The sequence below is a fragment of the Astatotilapia calliptera genome, chromosome 16, assembly GCF_900246225.1.
Source record: "Astatotilapia calliptera chromosome 16, fAstCal1.2, whole genome shotgun sequence".
In the NCBI taxonomy this organism is placed as follows: domain Eukaryota; kingdom Metazoa; phylum Chordata; class Actinopteri; order Cichliformes; family Cichlidae; genus Astatotilapia; species Astatotilapia calliptera.
In genome coordinates this window covers 20057148-20084690 of record NC_039317.1, presented here as the reverse complement: position 1 = coordinate 20084690, position 27543 = coordinate 20057148, and the positions used below count along the sequence as shown (strand labels likewise).

Genomic DNA, 27543 nt, shown 5'->3' with positions numbered 1-27543 from the left:
GTTAGTGGAGTAAATTTGGTCTGTTTACCAACAGAAACCAGCCACTCCAGACTTATGTTCCTTTATTTAAACTCCAATTGAAGGGACACACTCACACAACGCTCAGTGTGATGTGATTGTGCCCAAATCAGCCAGTTAAACATTTACACTCATTACATCCTTTCTAGGGATAATCTCTGGACCTCATCTTGATTTTGCTGGTTCGGTTTACCCTAATTCACCTTACAGAGTAGAATAACAACACAGATTAAACACAAGATAAAGACTGCCTGTGACAGTCACTGTAGGGAGGGAACCCAAATGCAGGACAGACAGGAGGCAGGGTAGAAGTCCAGAATCCAATCTTTCATCTAAAAAACAAACAATTATTATACCTACAGTTCAAATGAAGAACAGGCAAAAGTCAGCGTCAATAAAACAGTTCACACAGTCATAAGCGAAGAGATAATACGTCAGGGAAAACAAAACAACGAAAACATGGAGGTATGTAAAGAACACAAGGAATAGAAGTAAAGTCTGGATAACTTGACTAAAGAAGGAAGGAGATAATCTGTTTAGTTTTAAGTGAACAACAAGATGTATATATATTTACCAGACATCTTGCTACTGGGTTGGAACCCCTTTTGTCTTTGTAGCTGCCCTAAATATTCATGTCATAGATTTAAGGTGCTGGAAGCATTACACAGAGAATATGGTTCATATTGAGATCATAGCATCACACGATTGCTGTAGATTTGCACAATATCTGTGCTGCATATCTATGATGAAAATTTCCCGTTCCACCACATCCCAAAGGCGCTGAAGTGGATTGAGATCTATTGACCGTGGAGATCATTTTATTACAGTGAATTCATTGTAAGTTTGAGAGGATCTGAGTTGTGACATGGCACATTACCATGCTGGAAGCAGCCATCAGAAGATGGGTACACTGTGGTCATAAAGACATGAACACGGTCAGTAACAATACTCAGGTAGGCTGTGGTTTTTAAACTCAAATTCTAGCCCTAAAATCTGAACGTTGTAGTAGTCCATCTACTGCAAGGTTCAACCTGTGCATTTAAAAGATGGTCATCAGCATACTTGGTTGTAACAAGTCATTATTTCAGTTACTTTTGCCTTTCTGGCAGCTTGACGTGCTCCTCTGGCATCACGATACACTTTCACCTTGAGAGCTGCTGCTCGCTGGATATTTTCTCTTTCTCAGACCAATCTCGGTAAACTCTAGAGATGGTTGTCTGGGGAAATCCCAGTAGATGAGCAGTTCTGAAATATTCAGACCTACCCGCCTGGCACCAACAGCCGTGTCATTTATTATTCTTCATTCTGATACTCAACTTGAACTTCAGCAGCTTATTTTGTCCTTGTCTGTATTGTCTAAATGCATTGAGTTGTTGCCATGTGATTGGTTAACCAGATATTTGTGTAAATGAGCAGATGAACAGGTGTATCTAACAAGGTACATCGAGTGTATACTGAGGGGGGTTGATAGGCTAATTGAACACAGGTGTGACTAATCAGGGCCGGGCATACAATCACAAAGGAGGGGGAAAACTAACAAAGACAGGAAGTTAAAGTGACGGAATACACAAAGGCCAAGAATAACAAAATTAAAGAAATTACTCAATTAAAACCAAGACAATATCGTTCCGTCCAGAGCTAAAACTGCTCATGTGTAGATTGGGTGATTGGTAATAATAATCTGACCTTCCACCAATCAACAAAAGACTGATGTATGCATGCTACTAAGTTTCCCCAAAGTAACTCTGTTCCTCCTCTTAACCTAAAAGTAACCTATTCTAATAGTGTGACTTCCTGAATTACATTTTCTCATTCATTAAAGAATCCAAAATATTCTCTGCTGCCTTTTCACAGGATCACAGCTTTGTACTGTTGCCAAAAGCCAAGAACAAAAAACACCACAGCACATTGTTGCATTGTCAAGTCAGCCAACATTTGAACTGTGATTGTATAACAGCTGGTTGCATAACACCAGAAAGAGTTCAAACTTCATGTCGATAGATTTAATTGGTGTTTTTGCTGCTGTTTTCCAAAAATATAAATGTTCCAACCTTGTATTTAAAGTTATGAGATACCAAAATAGATGCTCTCAGCGGTGTTTGAATTTCATTGGAAATAATGAAGTCTGTCAATCTGTGAAGATAAATTATTTACAGATAAAATGTGAAAATCACAGATTGCTTTGACTGGCTGTGCTTGTCCAAGTTACACAATAAAGGCCTGGCATAAGTGTAAATAAATAATAGCAACATATGATATAATGATAAGTTAACAGCCAGGTAAATGTTCTCTGCTCATTTATACATTTTAGCTGATTCAAGGTATAAGCGCGAGCAGGTTAAAACAAAATGATCCAGTTTGAGAAATTCTCCAGGCACTGAAAGCTCAAAGTGACAAAGATCTGTTTGGTTGTTGACCTTGACTGAAGAGCATTTGTGTCTTAAAACATGAACTGAATTCTGACAACAGCCTTGCTTTATCCATATTTATATTGGTGTCATTCAGGGCCCTGTGTGCCAACATGGCAAGCAGACAAAAGAAAGCTGCCCACAAGTGAACAACGCAAAGCCTTTCAGAGAGTGAATAGGTGGTTTCTGGAGGTCTCAACTAGTTAATATTCCAACTATATACAGTATTAATTCAGCTATATAGTGAAATACCGCAGTAAACTAGAAATAATTGATCCAGAGCTGCTACTACAAGAACTATGAGCTGCCTGTGATCTCAGTGCCATTCTTCCCTCTCAGGGCACAGAGTAATGGAACAGCCTGTGAAGGTGACACTAAACCTGCACCTTTCACCAATCAGTGTGCAGCCTGCTTGGAACTGATATTTCCAAGAATCCCCAGACAATTAATGAAGTGGAGCCTTGATGGTGACTGCAGACCTCTAAGTCCCACATCATACAGTATAATGTGCTTTGTTGTACAAGTTGAGGTGTGTCATAAACATATATATATATCCTAAAGCTTTAGGGCTGTCATTGTAGTGGTTGCTTGAAAAGGGGGCTTCTAGCTTTGAGTTAAAGAGAGCAATTTTAGTCAAAGGAATCAAGCATATGATCTTTCCCTTCAAGTTTTTCAAGCACTTCTTCTTCCAGCATGCCTGTGGAGAACTGCAAGGAAGCTAGTGTTGTTGTTGTTTTTTTAGCTTTTCCTTCATACAAACATTTTCCTTCATCAACTCAGTAATTGTAGATGATACATTTTTGAACAAGGTAATGACGCCCCCCGAGTTTTTGTAAAAGTCACTTATTCAGGAGGCATTCTCCCTCGGAGGGCAGATAGGTGGGGAACATGTATTCGGTGATATTATTTTATATTCAGTGACAGTAATAAGAGGTGTTGCATTTGAAAAAAAAAGGAATGAATCCCCGACAAATTAAATAGGCTTCTTCAAATAATGGGGTTGAAATCGTCTGTTATCACTTTGCTGGGGAGATATTGGATGATAGTGTCATGTGGGGAAAACTCTATGTTATGTTTTCTATCTGCTTACAGCAAGTTGAACCATACTAGACCAGGATTAAATATCTGCTCCTGAAGGATATTTGAAAGCTGAAATGAGGTACAGAAAATATGCCAGGACTGAAAGGAAGAATATGAAACAGAAAGAAAAAAAATATTATTATTATTATTATTTTAAACTCTAGCCTCCAGCCAAATGAAAATTTCTTTTGTAAACAGGATATTTTTGAGTTGAATATAGCTTTGCAGCTGTGGTGGGGCATGATTGCCTGGCCAGCATGGGGTGCTGTAAAAGGCTTTCCTCCAGCCCAGTCACTTACTGTAGGCAGCAGGAAAAACAACTTTGACAGATCAAAGAAGTATTCATTAACATATTCAGCACATTAAAATAGAAAAAGCATGCGTGAGTCTCAGACCACTTGGCAAAGTCACTTTAAAAGCTGTTTGACATAGTCAAAGTCATATAAACAAAGTGGGTAAACTGTATTAAAATACACATTTTTTCCCTCAGTCACACAAACAAAAATCAAATTTGCCCTTACTTACAAGAAAAAAGTGACATGACAGTCTTTAAACAAGTGTTCAAATAAATGTATATCTCATGAGTCCAAAACATATCCCAGTCAAAACAGTCAAATCCTTGGGGGGTTCGACTGTTTTTGGGAACTTTTGTTTATATTTGAATATTTTCTGGTTGAATTTTCAGTTTGATTCGTAATATGTTTATATTATCATCTTTATGTTTGTCTTTAGCATTCCTATTTGCAGTCACTATTTTTTTTAACGAGAGTATTAGTTCCCTGAAGTTTTCCCTTCATGTCTGCCTTTCGTTTTCATTTCATCATGTGAAGTTTACTATAGTGTTTGAGTCCCTTTTTAGCTGTTTCCTGATTTAGTTTGGCGGTTAGTTGTCTCGTGTGTTATGCATTTAGTCTTACTTCTCCACTTCGTTATCCTAATTAGTTTAGCCCGTGCCTAGTTCCCCAGCTGTGTCTAATTCCCTCATTAGCCCTCAGTGTGTCTGTGTGTGTCTATATAGCCCTAGTTTCCCTTTGTCTCAGTATTATTTTCCCTCTATTAACACATTCTTCTGTTTTCCTGCCATTGAGTGTGTGGATCTCGGGTTTCTGTTTATGCTCTTTACCATTACACATAAAGAAAGGTTGTTTTTTTTTGTGTGTGTGTGTTTCATGACACTGAGGCAGAACAAGTCAATTGTTATGTAAGTGGAAATGCCAGTCTTTCAGGTTGCCGAATGCTGTTAATAAATAATGCTTAGTATATGGTCTTTAAGAAAACAAAGTTGTTTCCCTGCAGAAATATTCAGTGGGTCATAGTGGGTCAGGGTCATATTTGTTTATTATTATTTTTTACTGATCAGAAGTTAAGATTTCATTGTTTTTATTTTGAAGCTTCTGGGCCTGTCATTAAAAACCCCTAAGATTTACAGCTGACAAGTCTCACTTTAGTGTTTATGTAATGAGAGTTAGACCTTTTCAGCTGTCTTAAACAATAACAACACCAGCGATAACAATAAAAATAGTCATTTTACTTCAGTGTTTTAGGCAGTGTAGTTAGCAGTGGTGCCAGCTGTGCATTGAGAATTTCAATGTCATCCCAGTGCATTCAGGGGATTTAGTCATAGGCACATCAAAGCAAAAAATATTATGTTGTGTGAAGCAGTAGCTAAGAAGCACCCAAAAGTCACCTTGGTTGGAAAATAAAACACTTTCTGAGCAACTGAATAGCTCCAGCTTATTAGCTTACTAGTTTGCATTAGTTTATTTCTTCATGCTTATGTAAAATATACACGATGTATCATGAAAATATGCTTATATAAGTTGTATAGTAGAGGTAGCTGTTTTCTTCTGTGTTGTGTATGTATTGTAAGCCGCAATACTTACACACAAGAAACGAATGAGGCCAGTCCAGAGCCACAGCTATGAAGATTGACTCAACTATTTATACACTGACTTCTTAAACCATAGAGCAGAATTCACAACATGCTATTAATTGTGTGATAAATCCATAAACATGACAATTTTACATTTAATTAGACGTTACAGTAATATTCTTTCAGGGACTAGTGCGCTCTTGTTAACCTTCTTTTTATCCCTTTTCCATCCATTTGCTTTGGAGGTTTTATTAAGTGTCAGGGGTATGAAACTAGAGGTCATCACTTTAATTTGTACGCTAAGGTTTGGGCTGTTTTTGTTTTTTTTGTTTTTTTTATGGGGGGGAGGGTGTTAATGTAAGGTTTTTATATTGGGTTTATATAATTCTGTTGTTTCCAAAACACAAGTCATGACCAGTCGATCTGTGCAAAATGTTATCAAGCAGCAATGAGACTAGTTTCCTTGTTTAGTCTGGTAGCTCCATTTGAAATCCTCCAAATATATCCTGCTCCGTATTTTGTGGGGGCTTTTTAAATTTTTATAGAATAGGTAGAAACCACCATAAAAAGAGAACTTACTAACAGGACCAACTGATACTGTAAAAACATGTTCATGAAGTTAGCAGCCAATCAAAAGCAATCTGGCTTAAACGGACTAAGAAGGAACTTAAAAAAAAAAAAAAGCTTGTTTGATGTATTGGGTGAATTTAGGGGCTACACATGGCTCAGTGTAAGATTATAAGATTAATTTGAACTGTGAGGCATTCAGATCTACTCTAAGAGAGCCCAAGAATAAAAAATGTGGTGCTGAACATGAGCAAAACGGTTCCATTTAATGAACAGTAAGCTTTGATACATACTTGAAATAAGTATTAGTAGCCATACAGTAAAAATTGTTCTCCTAAGGGCCACATGGAGAACATGTTGCCCAGCTCACCTATAATAAGCACATCCCCAGGGATAATATTATGGAAAGAAATATGCATTCACCTGCCACTGCCTCCTCATTAGCCAGGCCCTGTCTGCCCACGAGGTTATGCTGCTATGTAGCGCTGGGTCGAGGGAAGGAAAAGCAAAAGCCTTGAAGCGAGTCAGAGTGAACGTTAAGAAATACTGCAAACAAATTGTTTTGTTTTTTTTAACAATCTAATAAATTATACCTCAATTAAAAGCCAGGGATTTGGAAAATAATTCATTTTAAATGAAAGGTTGGAGCAGCCAAGAGAAGTACTAATGAATTAAAATTAATTACAGTGCATTTACTAATCTGAAAAATGAAGGCTGTTTAATTTTTTTTCTGGTGCTGTGCTGTATTTCTTAATGCTTTGTATTTGTTTGTCAGAGCACATTTCACCAGCTTCTTTGGATTAAAATTGACAAAATGTGGGCGTACGTAGCCCACATTATGTTCCTCCTTGTTTCAGGGCACCTTTTCTTGTGAATGTCCCCTCACTAATGATGTCTGACAGGGACAGGTTGAAAGATAAAGGTTAATCACTCTGTGTCCAAGTGCTTAAAGACCCAAATCCTTTCTGCAGTGCCATCCTTTGTATTTCAGGAGAGTACCTGCAGTACCTCCCCATTTCCCTGCGTAATTGGTTTGTAGAAGGGGAAACGTTTCACGACAAAGTGTAGATAGAGAATGTTTTGATGTGTTTGTAATGACTTCAGAGTTGCAGAGGGTTTGCTCTCTAGAATAACAACTCATTTCTAATTTCTTATTCAATCATTTTTCAAACAGGCCTGCAACTACTGGGACTAATTATGGATTGGTTGCTGTCCTTTTGGATTTCACTGCTGAAAGCTGTCATCTTCCTTTTGGTGGACAAGAGTATATTAAACCTAAGATGTTAAATCTTACATTTGTTTGTTACACCTCCATAAATTATGGCAAATATGGGAGAAGACTGCAGCGGACAGTGAAATAGAATATTTCTCATATAGCATGAAGGAATCTAGAAAGCAAGTATATGAAATGTTTTTTTTTTTAACTGGATCAGTGGTGGAAAATGACTCAACTCTACACCCCGTTTTTTTTTTTTTTTTTTTTCAGAATTCATTCAAAATAGAGCATTCATTCAATAACACAGTGTAAATGATTTTTAACTTGTTGGATCCTTGGACTAGTTGGACCACGCATTCCCTCAACCTGACATTAGCAATCAGGCTGAGACATCATAGCAAGTTCACAACTAGCTTTCTAAGTTAAACCATGTTGTTTTTCTGCACCTTCACTTAAAAGGGGTGGCATTGGCACCATTTGACTAATCACAATTCTGGATAGTGAATACTGCTGATTTTTCAGAGGAAGCTGAAACTACTGAGAGAAAAAAATATAAAGGGGATAAACACACATTACACATGGAAATAAACACTTGCTACAGACTAAACAGCGGTGTAAGTGTCTGTGTTTGACTGTGTGTAAGAAGAAAAGGCTCGAAGGCTGGAAAAAATGCTGACAGACAAGTTGACAGATTTTTCAATATGATGAGTCTATCATTAATGCACGGATGAATTATAATCAGTATTTCATTGAACTGATCTTTAAAAGACAGTTTTCCTTTCTATCCTTTCAGCTGCATCCTCGGTGGTGTTTTAATGATCTGTGAGCAAAGAAGGAATAAATGTAAAAAAATAGAATTCCAATGTAAGATTGGTCTACGTGTATATTTGGAACGAGCTGAACAAGTGCAAATTGGTGCTCTGTTCTTAATGCTTATAAAACAGATGACAGCCAACAGGGAGGGGAAAAAAGGAATAAATATGCATTTAAGAATCTAATTCATTACTGATGTTCATTTAAGAAAGACAAAGAGTTGAGATACTATTAAAAATTTCAGACCCTGGTAGGGGGATCTTACAGAAATGCTATTCCCCAAAGAACTAATTGGTCAGTAGGCAGCGATTTCACATCGGTTGATCTCTAATCTGGAGCAGGTTATGTCTGCAGCGTAGGTTACCATGGCGATGTACCCTGGTAAGAAGTGAACGGTCTTCATAGTACAGAAATGTTAACCCTGAAGTTACCTGGATGAGACACAATCCTGCTTCATAGTACACGCTCAGATGGGCCAAACCAACTGATATCTCCAGCTGAGTTTTCCCTGATACCTTCAGGGACGTCTTGGAAAACAGAGGTCAGGGGCCATCACATCAGCAAATAGCATTCTCCCAAACATTCAGGTATTGTTCCCTTGGAGTTTTTCTACATCAGCTAGCTCAGCGAAGAGTAATGTGATTTCACAGTAATTTACAGAGCTTTTGTTGACTCTCTCAAGTGCACTGACTTGTGAAGTGCTAAATTTAAATAATCACAAAACAGAAAAGCAGTCTATCAGCAATGTGTTTTTCAGATTTTTATAAAATGGCTGTAAAAAGTGCTAAACTGTTCAAACAGCAAACATCTACTGTATATAGTAATTCATGCGATGCAGAAATACTTCCAGGTATCAGCTGAAGGTTAAAAATAAATTACTGGTCCTTTCATACAGAGTTTCAGTTATTGGGTTTGATTGATAGTGTCAGTACTCTTGCTGCAATCCATCATATGGATTGCACATAGTTTTGTTGCTCACATTATATGCCATGCATCCAGTAATGCCTCTGTGTGATTTATTGCTCTTATGTAAGGTCTGTCAGGAGATCCTTAGTTTTATTTGAAGTGGAAACAATGAGCATATACTGAAATTTAGAAAAGAGTTTCTACCTTTAAATCTTAGACTGTATATAAAAACGTTAGTTCAGTGGTGCTGGGAGTGTGGTGTACTTTATTTTAAGAATTATGAGGTGAACAAAGTGTCAGTGTTCAGTTTGCAACTGGCCTGTTTTTGACAGTTTCACTGTAGTTTGGCCTTGAAAAATCATGAAAAATCATGAAAAAACAGTCCCCTCAAAACACGAGCTGATTTTCTTTTTCTTCTTTTATTTGTATTTGCCTATTCTGTGCGAGCATTTACTTACTTTTTTCCATTTCGCAGCCCAAACACACCGCTTTTAATGAAACGTGTGACATACAAGGGTGGAGAACTGACAGTCTGATGTTGAAATGTCCCAGAAAACGCTGCTGTTATTAATCTCTATTTCACACATTGCCGCATACACAGCAGAGCATATATTTGCTATTTTTCACACCACATATAGAAACACTGCATTCAGTATGAGCTTCGATTTAGCGTGGTGTGTTGTTGTGAAGATTTTCTGCTGCGTCTTGCACATTCTCTTCACTGTAATCTGTCTCATTGCTGAATTACAGTAAAACTGCCAAGACATAATTACAGACAGTAACTATGATGAATCCAACTCTGTAATTACTCTGCAGTTCAATTTCACTCATCACTGACTGTCACTACCAATTACTATCCTCATTTTGAGACATTTAGACATTTGCACAATGTAGGTGTGTGTTCTTTGGGATTATTTGTACAATCATAACTTACTTTAGAATTGTTTTGTCAACTCATGTTTTCTTTTTTTTGAAACAGAAGTCATGCCGAGTGCAGATTCATCTGTAGATGTCATAATGGGTTTATAAATAGCGAAATTTGAAGTCATCTGTTTAAATAATATACATTTTTGCTAAATAGAAGTAGATCCAATTTAAAAACTAAAGTAAATTTAACACTATGATGAAGTTCTCTTTCTTGTATTTATTTTTTGTTGTATCACTGTGTATTTTCTGTCACGGGCAGAGCTTGTAAGCAATGAGGGCACCAGTGTTTGTTTGAGGAGATCCACCTCAATCAGAAGGGAGGTCATGTTCCTGTTGACGGTGATGATCAAACTCCAGGAAGCCCAGACAGAGAGGGGTGTTGTGGCTTTCTTTTGAGCACATTGACCCTTCTTGGATAACCCTGTCACATCATGATAAAATGCAGTTTTTTACTAGAGGATTGTTCGCAGAGCTTTTACTACAAAAACAGATACATGGGACACATTGATCCATCTTTGTGAAGGAGGCTGTTTGGTCTGTGGTAAAAGTAACTGACAGCCTTGGTTTTGGAGCCTGTAGCAGAGTTTACAGTATGAGTACAGGAGTTTTAGTTTGATGTTTATGCTTAGTAAAAGAATGGAAGAAGGGTGGTGTGTCTATTCACATGTAGGTGGGCTAAGTTGGGTAGTTCAGGCTGTAGAGCAGCTGCTGATTGGAAGGTTGGTGGTTCGATTCCTGGCTCCCCCAGTTTGCATACCAAATATCCTTGGGCAAGATACTAACCCCGACTTGCTCTCCGATGCATCCATCGGAGTATGAATGCAAATGAATGACAGAAAGCACTGTAAGTATAGATAACAGTGCTTGTGTGAATGGGTGTGTAAGGGTGAATGCGGCGTGTTGTATAGACCGCTTTGAGTACTCCAGGAGAGTAGAAAACGCTATATAAGAATCAGTCCATTTACCAAGTTGTTGACACGTTAACATCAGAAGAAACAAAACCAAAAGCATCAATATAGCAACATTAAACATCGTGATGGGACTACTTAGGCTGTGGTGGAGTTTCCCTACTACATGCAGCAGTGCCTTAATTCTTCATATCATCAATTCAACAAGGTGCTGGAAGCATTCCTCAGAGATTTGGGGCCATATGACATGATGGCATCACACAGTTGTTGCAGATTTCTCAGCTGAATATCCATGACGAAGCTCTGCCGTTTCACCAAATCACATCCCAAAGGATCTCTATTGGAATGAGATCTGGTGACTGTAGAGGCCATCTGAGTACAATGAACTCACTGTCATGTTCAACAAACCACTTTGAGATCATCTGAGCTTTGTGACTTGGTGCATTATCTTGCTGGAAGCAGCCATCAGAAGATGCGTACGCTGTGGCCGTAAAGGCATGGACATGGTCTAATATAAGGCTGTGGTGCTCAGCTGGTTCTAACGGGCCCAAAGCATGCCAAGAAAATGTCCCCCATGCCATTACAGCACCAGCCAGAACAGCTAATAGCAGGCAGCATGGATCCATGCTTTTCACTTTAATGTGAAAGTCTCCATTGAATAGACGTATGTGTTAATGTGCAGTTGAACATGTGTACCTAATGAAGTGGCAGCTGTAAATGCCAATGGGGTATAAAGCATTGAGTTTATGACAGCCAAAGTTGATAAGACTACCAGTAACGCTTTAATCTTTAATAAATTCATTGGTAAATGCATATTCTGCATATAGAAGCTTATATTGCAAACTATGACATTCCATAAAATTAACAAAATACCAACATATTGAAACTCAGACGGTCATAAACAGACGAGATATGAAGATAGATTGCTCTTTGTTAGTGGCACTGTTGTGTCTCAGGGGCTGGGTGGAAACAGAACAGCTTTATTCTCAGTTGTTCATCATTTACATATTTGATTGGGAGTCCTACATATGTAGCTGCTAGAGATTTACCCCTTTTCTGAGGAATAATTGGAGCTAGAAAGTAGATTCTAAAAAAGTAATAGTAATAACTGTAAGGTTTAGGAAATCAGGAGTTCAGTACTCCAGCACAAAGAGTTCAGTTCAAGGGATAAAATGTTTCCCATCTGACTGATGTCTGTGCTGACCCAGTTGCTGTACAAACAAGAGTCTTTGTACCTGAGCCTATTTGTTTCATTTTTTCTAACTCTGCCTGTTCCTCCCTATCTCATTCTCAGTTTGCACTGGTCACAGATTCTCCTGGCACTAGGTAGTTGAACTTGAAATGAACTTTATTTGCAGCACTTAGAGTTGTTATGCACTTTGCTATTATGCATTTTTCTCTGTCACGGCGAGAGCCGAGGCGGAGGCATGTGACAAGTGTTTGTTTGATTGTGTGTCAAACTGCCAAACCATGAGGAAGAACTCATAAAACTTTAGTGGAGATTTGAGTGTTTTTCTCAAAATTTGGAAATTGCATACCGGCCTTCATACAGCTCTCTTGGTGCCTTGCTTTTAATTATTGTATCATGCAGTCCATCTGTTTTCCTGCATGCTTTGATCCATATGTTTTATATTATAAATTGTCCCATTATGTAACCTAACTAGAACTTACTTGAAGTAGGTTTGTTCAAAATTCCTTAAACCTTTACCTCAGTCAAGATTGTACAGTATATATGTATTAGATTAGTATTAGCATATAATTGTATTTTTGAATACAATCTAAGTAATGCAGCATATGCCTGGTCTTAGAGGCACACAGTCTCTAGAGGATCTTAAATTCTCTGTGCTCAGAAGTGAATTTTAGCCATCCCCGTGGGCAAGCTCAGATTTGCAGCCAAACTGCCTGACTGAAACAAATGGCAATGTTTATTGTTAAGAATAAAGGATTTTTAGAAAAAAAAATGGACAAACACCACAAAGTCATATAGAGAAACTAAATATGTTTGCAAGGAAAATAATTGTAGATAAACAATTCAAACATATTTTATCTGCAAGATTTGGGTCTTGATGTACTGCCGCAAAGTCTGGCCTTTCTACACAAGCCAGCAGCATTGTCTTTTATACCCTACATAAAAACACATTTCTCTGAACCTGAAGCTGGCGAGTGATGAATGGCAGGCTGTTGTTGTGTTCTGCATGTTATTCTCTTGGCAGTGGGACTGTAGCCTCTCACTTTTGAAAAGTATTAGACTTTCTTAACCCTGCTGTGATGGATATGAATTTCTTTTCACCTTTGAGTCAGATATCCATCACATCCAGCTTTTTGGAACTATATAGAAATCTCTTTTTTTTTAAAGTAAAACATGGAGTGTGCACATTAAACAAGTAGAGATTTTGGCAAATTTAGGTTTTCTTTCTCAGAGTATAATGCATTTTCTCTTTTGAATTTGATGCATCTCAAATGTCAGGGTATGCATACCTACACGTAAACTAAGGTGTGCACAGCAGCTACTTCTTCTCTTGATATAAGTAAGATAGTTGTCTTTTTCTTCTCAGTCTTGAAAATATGAATCAATAGAGACTGAAGACTGGAAAAATGGGAAACAGTGAGGCTCTGTTAAGAAAAAATAAATAAATCTGTGATCCACAAACAAGCTATTAAATGTTTTTGAAGTTTAAATATGCTGGCAAACAGATGTCTTAACCTAACCTTTGGACAGTGCCTGGCTACCACTTCAGTCCATTAGCGTGTCAATTCAAAGCAAAGTAGCAAAGTTGAGGCAAGCTAATTGTCTGATAATAGCCTTCATAACGATCGGTTAGAAAATGAGTAAGCCAGCACTCGTACATTTGGCCTTATTTCCCAAGAGGTTACCACTGAAGAAAAAGAATAAGCATGCACCTTAAAATGTCTCTCTTTTATAGTTATGAAAGGTAGTTTTAAATTGCAATAGGCTAGCTAGGGAATATTACAAATGAGTATAGTGGCACAGTATAGTCCAACACTATCAGGAAGAGATTGAAATATGACAAATATAATGGAGAAGTTAAATAGAAAAGATTCACCTATTGGTGTGTGTGTGATACTGCAATTTCTGATATCGATCTGATGCCAAGTAAATACTTTCAGAGGATATTTATGAGGGGAATCATTATCAAATTTGAACATATCTTAATGATCAGTAAATTACTGTGATTTTTACTTTCCAGTATAAGATTTTAAGACAAAGCACACTTTTCAGCTATTTTGAAACTGGGTTTTTTGGAGACCGGGAATGTACGTGCCTGTTCTGTCTGAGAGATTTACCTCCTCCTCTCATCATTAGTTTTGATGCTCGTTCTGAGACAAAGCTCTTTCTTTTTTTTGTAGTCTTTCAAATCTTTTTACTAGTTGATGGTGTTACCGCAGTGGAGAATTTCCTGTCAACACGTGTCACCGTTTTATGTGTTTTTATTTACATCTGTAAAGTTACTTTCTGATTCTTTCATGCTAATACTGCTCCAGTATCAATACCAGCATTGTTATTGATTCTGTCAATATTTGGACCAGTCTGCTCCTAAAAGGTGATTTTAGGAAAGGTCTGTGTTAGATCAGGATTAGTCCTAGGTGCTCTCTATCATCGCACACCTGCAGACACTGTAGATGCTTTATTGTTCTTATTAACAAACATTTTCTTGCATAGCTTTTTTCAAAAACTAGTTATAAAGTTCCTTGTAGCATACAATAAGCTAGGTCACAATCAAAAATCAGAAAGAAATCAGAAATATAGTCAAAGCAGCAACAAATCTGAGCATAAAAACTGAAAGGAGGAAATAATGTGGCAAGCAAGATGAACAAATACTGTAAAAATAAACAAAAATGGATACTAAATTTACTAAAGTTTGGAGGACAAAGCTGTGGGACTCAACAGAAAATGTCAGATTATTATTTATTTTTTTAGACATTGGGCTTGCGTTACATTGAGGCAACAAGGTAGCAGAGCAGGTTGTCTGCCATTCGTAAGGTCAGTGGGTTGTTCTCAGACTCCTCCAGTCAGGAAACAACTGGAGGGGTCTGTATCCTTGGGCAAGATAATGAACCTCGAGTTTTCCTCTGACACATCCATGAGATTGCAAACATTAGACAGCGCTTAGAAATAAAAGCACTGTATGAGTGTGTATTTGTGACTGGGTGAATAAAACTTGCAGTAGAAAGTGCTTTGAGTGTTCAACTGAATAGAAAGGTGCTATATAAGTACCAGTCCATTTAACATTTATCACACTGTGGAAATAGTTATGAAGGTCTCACCTGAGCCAGGCAGCAGCTCAGTTCACAAGGCGTGACTACAGTAATAATGTAAGGTCATGTAAAGCTTTACAAGTTGTTAAAAAAGATTTAAAATCAATTCTATATATAAAAGGATGCTAGTGCACTGTAGCAAGGATAATAGCGATTTGGTCTGAATTCATCTGGCAGCTGAGATTTGAAGGAGGTGGAAGTGGAGATGGCCTTTTACTTTAGACATGTGTACCAGGAACTATATAGTCCAAATGTGAGGAAATGAAGGCATGGATGACTTTTTCAAGATTAATAGTATTTCTTAGCAGGGAAAAGTGAGATTGCATTTATGTTGCTAGGCGTGAGCGGGACATAATAGCTGCATATCATCTGCATAACAGTGGAAATTACCACTTTATTTACACATTAGCTGACCCAGCAGAGGCATACTGTATGGATGGAGGATAAAATGGTAGCAAGAATTGATCCCAGAGAAATGTGAAGGGGTTCTCAGGATGAGGAGAATTCACAAAAAACACAAAAGGATGTTTTTGATATGTAGGAATGAAAGCAGGCGAGAGCTGTGTCCTTGGCACCAACAACACATTGCATTGCCTTCAAGGCAGTTATTGTACTACTTTCTACCAGTAAATCATTGGGTTCCTCTTTGACAGGCTGCTGTAAGGTCTGTACCTTGAAATCTAATGTGTTATGAATTGACTCTATACAAATAAAATTACATTGAATCAAAAGATGAACTCAAGCTTCAGTTCAATCGAAATTCCTTGAAGTTACACATTAAGTGCCATTTGCCTCTTGGTGCAGCAGTGGGGCAAATCATGCAGTCATCATAAAGAGCTTCTTGAGGTCATATCCTTGAGACCTTTCACAGAGTTTAATGTGAATAGTGTTTGGGAGCAGCTGTTGGCTCCGCACATTTACATTTTCATTTTTGCTGTCCGTTTCCGTGTCCTTGATGCCTTTTACCACAGCCCAAAATGTGGTATTATGGTAATTTACTTTCTCTATTTGCACACCACTTAACAGACTGGGGCTCCCAGCCAAAATGGCTTAGTAGAAGCATATATTATTACTGTGTATACACTTTTGACTTTACTGTGGTCACAAACAAACCTGATCTGCTAAAAAGCAACGTCAGAGGGTGCATACACAGACTATGCACCAAGATCACGGTTTCTGTCACTTTTAATTTGAGCCGTAGGTTTTGTGCACATTTGTGGCTTGACATTTTAGGTGAAAGAACATAACACAAGAATTTGGTGCATCGTTTACAGTGTCTTTCTCGACTTTTCCTTTCATTCATCATCTTCGACTGCAGTGCCCATTGGATGAAATACAAATCCTTGAAGAACACTTCAAACAGTGCAATCTGCTCTCTGAAGCTGCGGGTTTAAAGCACTTTGTGCATCACAGAGGAGCATGATGGCACCAGGTTCACTTTCAATTGTGTGTCTTTCCTTATGATAAGAGGTGGCACACTTCCACCGATGCCTCACAATCTGACATCATTTCCGTTTTAGCGCAGTGAGTAAGCCATTTGAAGTGAATGTCACCGTGAAGTGCTTTGAATATTAGGCGTTCATTTTATTCTAGTCCCTGAAGAGATCCCATGTGGACACGTGGCCGACTGGTTCAAGTACATGTATTTCTGTGGCATGCCTGGAATTATGATTTCTTTCTCAGTAGCTACCGCCATCTGCTTGGAAAAACAAATCAAAACTCCTGAGAACTATCGTTAATGAGGTTTTCACTTGAGCAAGTGCATTTGTGAAGTTCTGTCTCATAACTGTGTTTGTAAATGATGGACTTGGGTGGGTGATACTTATTTTTAGACATTGCAATAGAAAGCAACGAGAGTCACATTACAGGGAGTGCAGAATTATTAGGCAAGTTGTATTTTTGAGGAATAATTTTATTATTGAACAACAACCATGTTCTCAATGAACCCAAAAAAAACTCATTAACATCAAAGCTGAATGTTTTTGGAAGTAGTTTTTAGTTTGTTTTTAGTTTTAGCTATTTTAGGGGGATATCTGTGTGTGCAGGTGACTATTACTGTGCATAATTATTAGGCAACTTAACAAAAAACAAATATATACCCATTTCAATTATTTATTTTTACCAGTGAAACCAATATAACATCTCCACATTCACAAATATACATTTCTGACATTCAAAAACAAAACAAAAACAAATCAGAGACCAATATAGCCACCTTTCTTTGCAAGGACACTCAAAAGCCTGCCATCCATGGATTCTGTCAGTGTTTTGATCTGTTCACCATCAACATTGCGTGCAGCAGCAACCACAGCCTCCCAGACACTGTTCAGAGAGGTGTACTGTTTTCCCTCCTTGTAAATCTCACATTTGATGATGGACCACAGGTTCTCAATGGGGTTCAGATCAGGTGAACAAGGAGGCCATGTCATTAGTTTTTCTTCTTTTATACCCTTTCTTGCCAGCCACGCTGTGGAGTACTTGGACGCGTGTGATGGAGCATTGTCCTGCATGAAAATCATGTTTTTCTCGAAGGATGCAGACTTCTTCCTGTACCACTGCTTGAAGAAGGTGTCTTCCAGAAACTGGCAGTAGGACTGGGAGTTGAACTTGACTCCATCCTCAACCCGAAAAGGCCCCACAAGCTCATCTTTGATGATACCAGCCCAAACCAGTACTCCACCTCCACCTTGCTGGCGTCTGAGTCGGACTGGAGCTCTCTGCCCTTTACCAATCCAGCCACGGGCCCATCCATCTGGCCCATCAAGACTCACTCTCATTTCATCAGTCCATAAAACCTTAGAAAAACCAGTCTTGAGATATTTCTTGGCCCAGTCTTGACGTTTCAGCTTGTGTGTCTTGTTCAGTGGTGGTCGTCTTTCAGCCTTTCTTACCTTGGCCATGTCTCTGAGTATTGCACACCTTGTGCTTTTGGGCACTCCTGTGATGTTGCAGCTCTGAAATATGGCCAAACTGGTGGCAAGTGGCATCTTGGCAGCTGCACGCTTGACTTTTCTCAGTTCATGGGCAGTTATTTTGCGCCTTGGTTTTTCCACACGCTTCTTGCGACCCTGTTGACTATTTTGAATGAAACGCTTGATTGTTCGATGATCACGCTTCAGAAGCTTTGCAATTTTGAGACTGCTGCATCCCTCTGCAAGATATCTCACTATTTTTGACTTTTCTGAGCCTGTCAAGTCCTTCTTTTGACCCATTTTGCCAAAGGAAAGGACGTCGCCTAATAATTATGCACACCTGTTGATGTCATTAGACCACAGCCCATTCTCATTACAGAGATGCACATCACCTAATATGCTTAATTGGTAGTAGGCTTTCGAGCCTATACTGTCACGGGTTGCTCTGAGGATCCACTCGCAGGACTCTGGAGTGTGTTGTAACAGAGACAGTTTATTCACAAAAATCTTCACCAAGTGTATTTACAGGCAGTGCGAGGACAGTGCTATATACAAGATGTGCGAGGATGGGTTCCAGGGCTCCAGGGAAAACAAGGGGATCACACACACGCTCACGCCAACCTCTCTCCGCTAGTGACCAGCCACCTCTTACACGCTCCACACGGGGGAAACACGGGGACGGGTCCGGGGAATCTAGAACAGAGAGACAAATGTTACTTTCTGAGGCGGAAGTGTGGTAAACTAGGGCTCGATGTGTACTGACAGGAGTCTTCACAACAATCCAGCGTTGAACAGCTGATCTCCTCCTTCTGATATACCAGCTGGTCTGATGAGGCCCAGGTGTGCATGATCCGGGAGGGCGTGGGCCGAGGGCGTGAACCCGCCATGAGTTCCGCCCCGGCAAAACAGGGGAGGGGGAGAGAGATTGCTGATCAGTGCCTTGCCGACCCCACAGGTCGTGACATATACAGCTTGGAGTAAGACAACATGCATGAAGAGGATGATGTGGACAGAATACTCATTTGCCTAATAATTCTGCACTCCCTGTAATTTGGAGGTTGACTGAAAGTTCCCTCTTTTACGTCACATGGAGATGACATGATGTTTCAGAGTAGGTCATGCCTTTTTCTCTTTAGAGACACTGCCTTCTTTTTGGTTTCCAGATCCTGTACAGGAGCCCCAGGGCTGAATCTTTCCATCATTCTCATTTCCTGCTTCCAGTCGTCACAAGGCTCAGCTGGCTCTCAAGCTTGCGCAGACACACAGCCAAATTGGATGATGCAACCATTCAACAAAGAAGCTTAAAATCCATTTATAACATCTTTGTTATACTATATGAAAAGTATGCAGAAAAAGATCCCAATTCAGAAAGAGTATTAGCTAGATGTTTACTATACTTTCTCATGTGCCGCTCTTTCTCTAAGAATTAAAAAAGGCAAAGGTTCTGAGCTTGTGACAGATTTACTTTAATCACTTTTGACTCAGCTTTAGCTTCAACACAGAAACTGATCAGAAATCTATTGTGAGTGCTGAACAGGCTATAGTCTAGGAGAAGTACGTTTAAGTATTGGGCTTGGCAAAGGAAGACAGTGCTTTGGTTCTGGGTGTTGATTCTGGGTCCAAACGTAATGAATGTGAATACATATTTCATGACTGCGCTTGGGGAATGAGGGAGAGGAGAGGGTCAGTGAATTGAAGAAAACCTTTTTAAGGGGAAACTCATGCTCAATCACAACGTTGTTGTCACAAAAGAAACTTGTGTGATTTCTGTCTGTGTGTGGGTGCATATGGTAATAAAAACACTATTTCCATGTTGCCTGTGTGTCCATGTGTGGGTGTGCTGAAATACATCAAATTTAGTATTCGCAGTGCAACGCTTTGCTCAGCTGTCTAACATAAGTGCAGCTTATCACAGGTGTAACGTGTTAAATGCTTGGTGATCCTCCTCACATTACCACAGCTAAGAAGGAGGGGTATAATAGGATTCAGATGTAGGTGTCTTTGGGGTTGATGGAGAAGCTGCAATCTGTCAGATAATGACACGAAAATGCCAGACTCCATAATGATTCATCATTAATGCTGATGTTCCCACAGAAGGGAAACGCTGTGGTGAGGGGAAGGTCACTGCGTAGCTATTTACATTAAATGTGACCTTGTGTTTTGAAGTGGACAAGAGGAAAATCTTTAGAGTGCATTAATGGCATGTAGAAATGATCAGCTCTGCATAATGGAAACTTAATTACTTCCTGTCACATGTGCAGCTCCCACAGCTGCTTTTACTCTATCAATACACCAAAGTCTGGATTGATACCAGACAATTATAGACCCCCATTAACCTGAGAGTGAGAGCGTCATTCGGAGTCTGTTTGGTGTACCACTTTGCGCAACCAATAATGTTTTCCTTTTACTAACCCCTGCGTACAATCAAGTAATTAAAGAATCCACCTAGGTCAGGTACCAAAAAAATACTATCAGGGTTTTTCATTGACTTTGATGTTCTACATAAGTGTAAAATAACATCCTATGTCTCCTGTGTTGGGATTGCTAAGGAATGGATATGATAGCAAGTTCAGCAACTGAATGCTAACACCTACAGAGGAGGATGATTATGCAAGAGTTTGCTAAACATTCCCATAAAACACACAGGTTAGCTGAGCATGAGTTTAGCCTTTTTTTAAGACAGTGTTATCTTTTATGTTGGTGTAAAGTTTACGAACAACTCAAAATTAGCTATGTGCTTGTGTTTCCTATGCTGGTTAGCCATGTGGAGCTGTTAAGGCCCAGTTGTAACCTGAGTTTGGTCAATAATATGAAGTTCAACTAAAGAGCCTGTTCAGATAAATCATGAATTAGAAATACATCAGAATAATTTAGTTTATTTTAAGTTCATATTATGCCTTCTAGGAAATACTATTATTTCTAATGGGGCAATTAAATGGGGGCAGGTAAATAAATAGTCGTAAAATATGATTGAGTAGGGATGTAAAGAAAACATCCCTATTGCTCACTGGAATTATGATGTCAGTGCACACCTGCCTGATGAGTTCATGGTGTCAGGCTATAAATTTAATACAGCATCTGTTCATTTTGTAAATTATAGTCCTTGTTAAAGATAAGTCCATACGGTACCTTGTGGAAGTGCCTGTCCCTGAAAATGCCAAGATGGCACCAGCCAAAAATGTTTAGCTCTAGGCTTCAAAATCGCACCAGAGGATGTTGTCACACTGGCTGCATCCATCTTTTAGATACAGTCTATAGGGTATAGAGTCTCCAAACTATGGATTCAGAGAACGTCTACATCCCTAACTGCCTCATAACTTACAAAATGTACTGTGACATTATATTCAAGCAACCTTGAATATAATATCTGTGGTGAAAAAACATCTGCCATTAGCAGCACTCTACTTTAGCAATCTGTTAAACTTACTGGATCTTTCAGTGTAATAGATGAGTACCAAGTGAACCTCCTGGGTTGATACACCGTGTCAAAAAACATTTGCCTCCTGGAAGCGTTCTAGGAGAAATCTCTTATAACTCTAAGAGTGATGATCTATGGCCGATTCTCCTCTCTTCGGGGGCTTACAGGGAATACTTTTTTATATACAGCAGAAAAGGACACAGTTCAACTTGTCTTCTGAACTAAGATGATCCGGGTCGCTCAGCAGTTCAGTGGCAGTCTGGATATATAAGCCACCTGGTCAGAGTATTTGTATGAGTGCTATACTGTACACAAAGTGTGCTTAAGGCAGATCCCTTCATGTAAAACTGATTAACTTGATATTTTGGTATTTCCGCACATAGTGAAGAAAACAACTAGAATATGAAGTTTGTCATAGAAAAAACATTTGGTAATGAACCAGATTCATCACTTATCCAAACCGATGACAGCTCATTTTTATCATTGCTATGACAAGCCAGAATGTCCACTCTGGTTTCTTTATGCTTTAAAATTACTAGCTCATTTATCACATACATTTATAGGCTACCAGCTGACTGGTAATACAGTCATATCTTGTGCAACAGCCACTATGACCTGACAGACCAGATTTCACTTGACACAGAGTTCATTAATATTTCTAGGTCTCCAATTTCCAGATAGTTTTGGAAGAGTCAGTTTGGATTTGGCTTGTCATTAAGAAAATAATGACAGATTATATTCTCGTGTAATGTTGCCTGGTGAACTATTACAAGTGGGAAAGAGAGACTGCTGCTAGTACTGCTTGGCTACAAGTGCAGAGAAAGCTACAGAGGTTAATGACGGTGAAGAATTTGATTGGATTCTATATGATTAAAAACTTTGTCGACTGTTGCTATTAGCTGCTTTCTCTGCTTAACTAAATAACCTCTGTTGACTTTAACAGGATTAACCATGTTTTTTTTTTAAAGGTATACCTTACCACAAATCAGATTAACTAAATGACTCCCGTAGACCACAGGAAACAGTTAGCCAGCAGCTAGTATTACATCACAGCCAAAGCGAAGGTTGTTAATGTTTTCATGCTGTCACTCTTTCACAAGCACAAGCCACATAGGCAGGCACACGATTCCTTTGCAGGTTTGATTTGGTAGAGAGAAAAAAGTACTTTTTTTTTTTTAAGGTGAACGGTCCGTCTCTGAGTTCTCAAAGTAGGACATTTCCTACCATGAAATGATGTAGCTTTTACTGTCTTTTACTGACTAATAGTCACTACATTGACATGAATGTTTTGCCCTTTTCATATTTTAGATGTAATGTAATGAACATACATTTTGTTTTAAATATACAGTTGGTCTGTAGATTATTGGACCAAGATAGTTTTTGAAATGTTGCTGCTGTACACTACCACAGTGAATTTTAAATCAAGTAATTAAGATGTGATTGAAGTGCAGACTGTCAGCTTTAATTTGAGGAGGTAGGCATATCATTATCATTGTCAAAGGGTGCAATTAAGAGACACCTTCATGAAATGTAATACATAGGATTTACAACAAGGTGCAAATTAATTACATTCAAGAACCAAAAGGTCCAGGGTCATCGGCTATATAACTGTATATAGCTATATATCATTTTATATTCCACGCACAAATAGTACATTCACAGAGAAATGTAGCCACAGTTATACGAGTGCAGAAGCATCTGTCTTAGATTGCAGGACAAACAGGACATTTCCTGTAGGTGTATCAGTGAACTCACCACACACTAGAACAGTTGACTGTGAGCAAACATTACGCTACAATTTTGTCGGGGCCAACAAATTAGGGGCTTAACTGTGTGTGTTTTTCCTTTAGTTTGATCACACACGGTGCTAACATGTGTGAACATGCAACTTTACCTTCTGCTAGTATAGGCAGGCACAGCAGTTCCATACACATTAATACAATTATACATGACCACAATCTCTTCCAAGTTGGCCCAGTTAAGGCACTTATTCTCCACGCTGCACTCTGACAGTTACCGCACTACCTGCTACTTGCAGTTTAATTTCCTTCACCCACACAACCTTTTGCATAATTTACTTTCAGGTGTGGTTTTAAGAGCCATTCGTGTTCATTCAGTGTTGTGTTTCGAAGGTTTGGAGTGGCAGGTGGTTAACTCAAGGACAGTCTGTAGCAAGCTGCAGAGATTTGTTCCAGCCTGTCACCTAACACCGTTTTGACTGAAATGAAATAATATCCACCATTATATGCGATTAACTGTTACATAATAAAGTTCGGGTAGTCATTTGTTATATAACATATTTTGTATATAGTAAAGCAAAATTTGTATTTCTCAGACAGAGAAAAATTGTAGTTAAGGTTCATTTTGGGGGCAAAGTCATTCAGAGATAAATTCTGCAATCCTTGAAGAAAAACATATTTTTTTCACCTCGTGCAATTCAGTTATTTTGAAAAGATGGTTTGAGATTGCAGAGTTAGAAAATTCATCCAGTCGATGTATGAAGAACCGATTTTATTATGTGAATACAGAGTGCAGAGTTGATTCAGAGGCTTTGACCTCTTCTCACACAGCGGAGAAACATTTCTAAAGCCAATACACAATATATCACTTGTGTTGTCATTATTATTTGATAATGTCTATTTTGTGCAGTCATTCAACTGGAGAGTCTCCAAAACAATGACTACAACCTTGAGAGAAGTGTTGCAAAATTTATTATAATCCAAAACAGTCACAATACTCCGGCAAGGGTGTTAAATTGGTCGGCTACGGTGTGTGTGAATCGGATTGACAATGCATTGCTAATCAAAGAGAGAAAAATAGATTGAGCCACTGTAACTAATTCATAGCAACAATGCAAAGACCATCAATGTGGGCGGCAGCAACACAATGCAGAAAGTCGCAGCAGAATGCAAAACATCGTTCAAAAGCAGACACAATAAAACAGCCAGCTAAACTGACAGGATTAAATCTTAAAGATCTCTGCGTTTGTGCTGATAGCACACGCAGAGCCCAGATAACACTTTACATAATTAGCATCACCTAAGCTTCAGCTTTGTGCTCACTGGTTGTGGGTAAGAAACATCTCTTACTTTAGGACTGAAGTGCATCTGACATGATACAAGTTCTTGGGTCACAAGTATCAAAAAATGTTTTTGATTAACATATTTTTAACAAGTTTAAGAACAATTGAAATAGAGGGGGAAAAGTATCTATCATGTGCTGACCTACATTGAAACAGTGGCAGTAAAACTCAGCAGCCAACTTTGAGTCCCACCTTTGTTTGTGCAAATGAATCAAACTAAAAGCCAACTGTGTTCATAAGGGAAACGTATGGCAGCCTAAAGGCTTTAATAATAGTAAACATGGAATAATTTTGAACAGCTAATCTGCCCGTGCGCTGCATTTTATTTTAATTATTTATTTTTTTAAATGGATTGGATTCCATAGCTAGGAAGACTAAAGAGCAGCCTTTAATATGTACACACCAATGCTAGCTCAGTTCAAGAAAATTAAGAGGATAAAGCTCCAGGTAATACATGCCGGCAATGACGCACATATTAATACTTGTGAAATAAAACCTGCACAGCGAGGGATTGTCTCTGGGTAAATCTATCTCAGATGTCCTTGTTCATTCGGACTGATGGGGAAAAAAAACATACAAAGTTATATAACGAGTTATCGCATGCACTTGGCAGGGATGGCAAGGCACCTGTGCAGTCTGCCCAACTAAAGTCTATGTGTGGGAAACACAACCTTTAGTTCTCATCAGAGCTAAAATTCACCCCACTCACTTTTTATACTGAACTATGTGCTTTGCAGTCAAGCCCCCGTTTCAGGCAGCGCAGAAAATTGCTTGTGAATTTGTTAACACCGATAATAAACATTAACCTCCTAGGATTTGGCGTCCACATATGTGGACATCACATTTTGGGTTATTTAGACCAAAATACTCAATTTTGCTCTACAAGGGCCTGATATCCACTTACAAGGACATTATACTGCTGCCGTTCTATCGAAATTTTAAATGAATATCCTCATATGTGGCTCTTATTTTTCTTAGAAACAGAAATCAGGTAAAAAAATAATAATCTGGTAATTCTTTATTTTTTCGTTTAACGGTTCCCATTATGCTTAAATATCAAAGAGAAATTAAAAATGCATGCCGTGGAAGAGTTTGGGTCTCATGGTAGAACTTTGCCTAAAAAATGATGAAAATCGAAGATATTTTCACAAATTTTACAAAATGTCATATATATCTGGAGAACACCTTTGACAGTATTCAAAATGAATAATAATTTCAAAAAAAGGATTTCTCCTGTGATTTTCTAACAGACATTGAAAATGATACTGTATGCTTTTATTTGGTTTATTCACCCTGTGGGAAGATTGTGGCTTTGAAATGAAGAGAATCTCAGCACCCTTTGCTCTGTCCTTTTGATGCTAAACATGCAGTGACAGCCACTATAGAAGTGACCCACCGTTCTTCCATCTAGCCCTCATTATTCGCGCCATGGCTGCTGCGCCTGCATCCTGTTTCATCTCATTCTGTCCTAAACTTAGGTCTACAGCATGAAACCAGCACCTTGTGTTATGTGTAGCGCGCATAAAAATGTATGGGCTCACGTGTAGTTTCAGGACATCAGAGGTGTCATCAAAAGAGATTACAGGCAGACTTTTTTAAATTTATTTTTTATTTTTGGATATTTGCTCTTCATGTTAAAATCAGGTTGTTAAAAAGTTTACAGGGATCTCAGCATCTTACCAGGGACTGGCTGCTTAGAAAGTGAAGCTGTTCTCTGAATTTGATATTCCATTCATCCCATAAACTAAGCATCATCTTTACTTTTTCATCCAGTTCAGCTTTGACATTTTCATTTTGTAAGTAATCCATCTCAAGTCTCAGTTGGCAAAAGATTTTGTCCAACGAGAACGTTTGAAGAAGGCGAAATGACAGTCGGTTATGTGGCTTCATGTAATAATACGACATGTTTTGCACTTTTAGTCATGACTAATTCACAGGCTCAATGAGCCCCTCAGAGTTTCCCACACATCAAAGTAGAAACAGGCCTAAGAGTGCTTTGCATGTCTTTATTTATTTTATAATTTTCTCATTTGAGTCTCACGCTGTCCTCACTATTTCCTGCACTGCCCGCGATGCGGACGGGCATGATGAGGTAAAATACCTTCAAATGGGTCAGCAGAGAGACCAATCAGCCGCAGCACCATCTGTTCCTCTAATGACTACCTGGCTGCTCTGTGATGTGACACGGTTGGCTGGAGAGGCTCCATAGAAAACGTTCTGTCATTAAGCCTCTGCATTTCCACCAACTCTGCACAACTGATGACACCTGATCAGGCCTGTCTCACTTTTTAACATACAAAATTACAGCCTCAGTTCCTACTGCTGCCGTGCCCCTTCATCACTGGGGACAAAAGGAGTCAGTGATTATTCCAGCGTGTATACAGTGAAACACAATGAACAGTATCTCCCTTTGTTCTCACTTTGTTAAAACTGGAATAGATCCCAGAAAGACGCTGTCGTTTCTTACGCTCTGTCTGAAAATATTTTCAGTAACAACTAATGATCTGCTTCAGGATTTTGGTAATGCTGTTCTTTGACTGAGTAACACAATGTTCTTATTGTTTAAACTAGGATAAAATGAAACAACCTCCAACTATCTTAAAAGGTTTAGATAAATTAAAACATACTTGTCAAAGCTGAAAGACTACGCAAACTATTTAATTATTAACAGATACTTTAAAGGTAAATATTCTAAAAGATTTAGGACTCCTGTTTTTCGATTTATTGTCGATAAAGAACGAAATGTTAAATTGTCCATATACATACATGCTTTCAAGAAATCTACCACTTTGGTATCAAGTTTGTCTCATCTTGTGCTTTAGTTTTACAACCTGGCAGCATTTTATATTGCGACTATAGTGGTACAGCTACTATATTAAGGTGTAGATAGGCAGCTGCAGTAGCTTTAGCAGTAAAATATCATCTCTACAGAGTTTTAGTATTTACAAAAGTTTCAACTGAAGCTTTTTAAAAACAAACTGATTAATGGGATTGAAAAATAATGAATTAATCAAATAGTTTGTGGCCTTTTAAACGACAATAAGCAAAGATGAGATCATGAATGAGATCCTCTTTCCTTTCTTTACTATATAAATTAAAAATTTCAGATTAATTAAGATTTTGTTCAGAGACACAAA

The 27543-nt window shown here is 38.5% G+C and overlaps 1 protein-coding gene across 2 annotated transcripts in view; it reads left to right on the top strand.

Annotated features, from left to right (window-relative positions):
• Positions 1-27543, top strand: part of b3galt1b (UDP-Gal:betaGlcNAc beta 1,3-galactosyltransferase, polypeptide 1b) — a 62987-nt gene that overhangs the window by 9713 nt on the left and 25731 nt on the right. Inside the window, exon 1 of one of the 2 annotated variants that reach the window (XM_026145253.1) lies at positions 7449-8562. The exons of the other annotated variant lie outside the window; for it this stretch is intronic. The gene's annotated coding sequence lies outside the window, so the exon portion shown is untranslated. Of the gene's footprint in view, positions 1-7448; positions 8563-27543 lie in introns of those variants that run through there. 2 annotated transcript variants of the gene reach the window in all.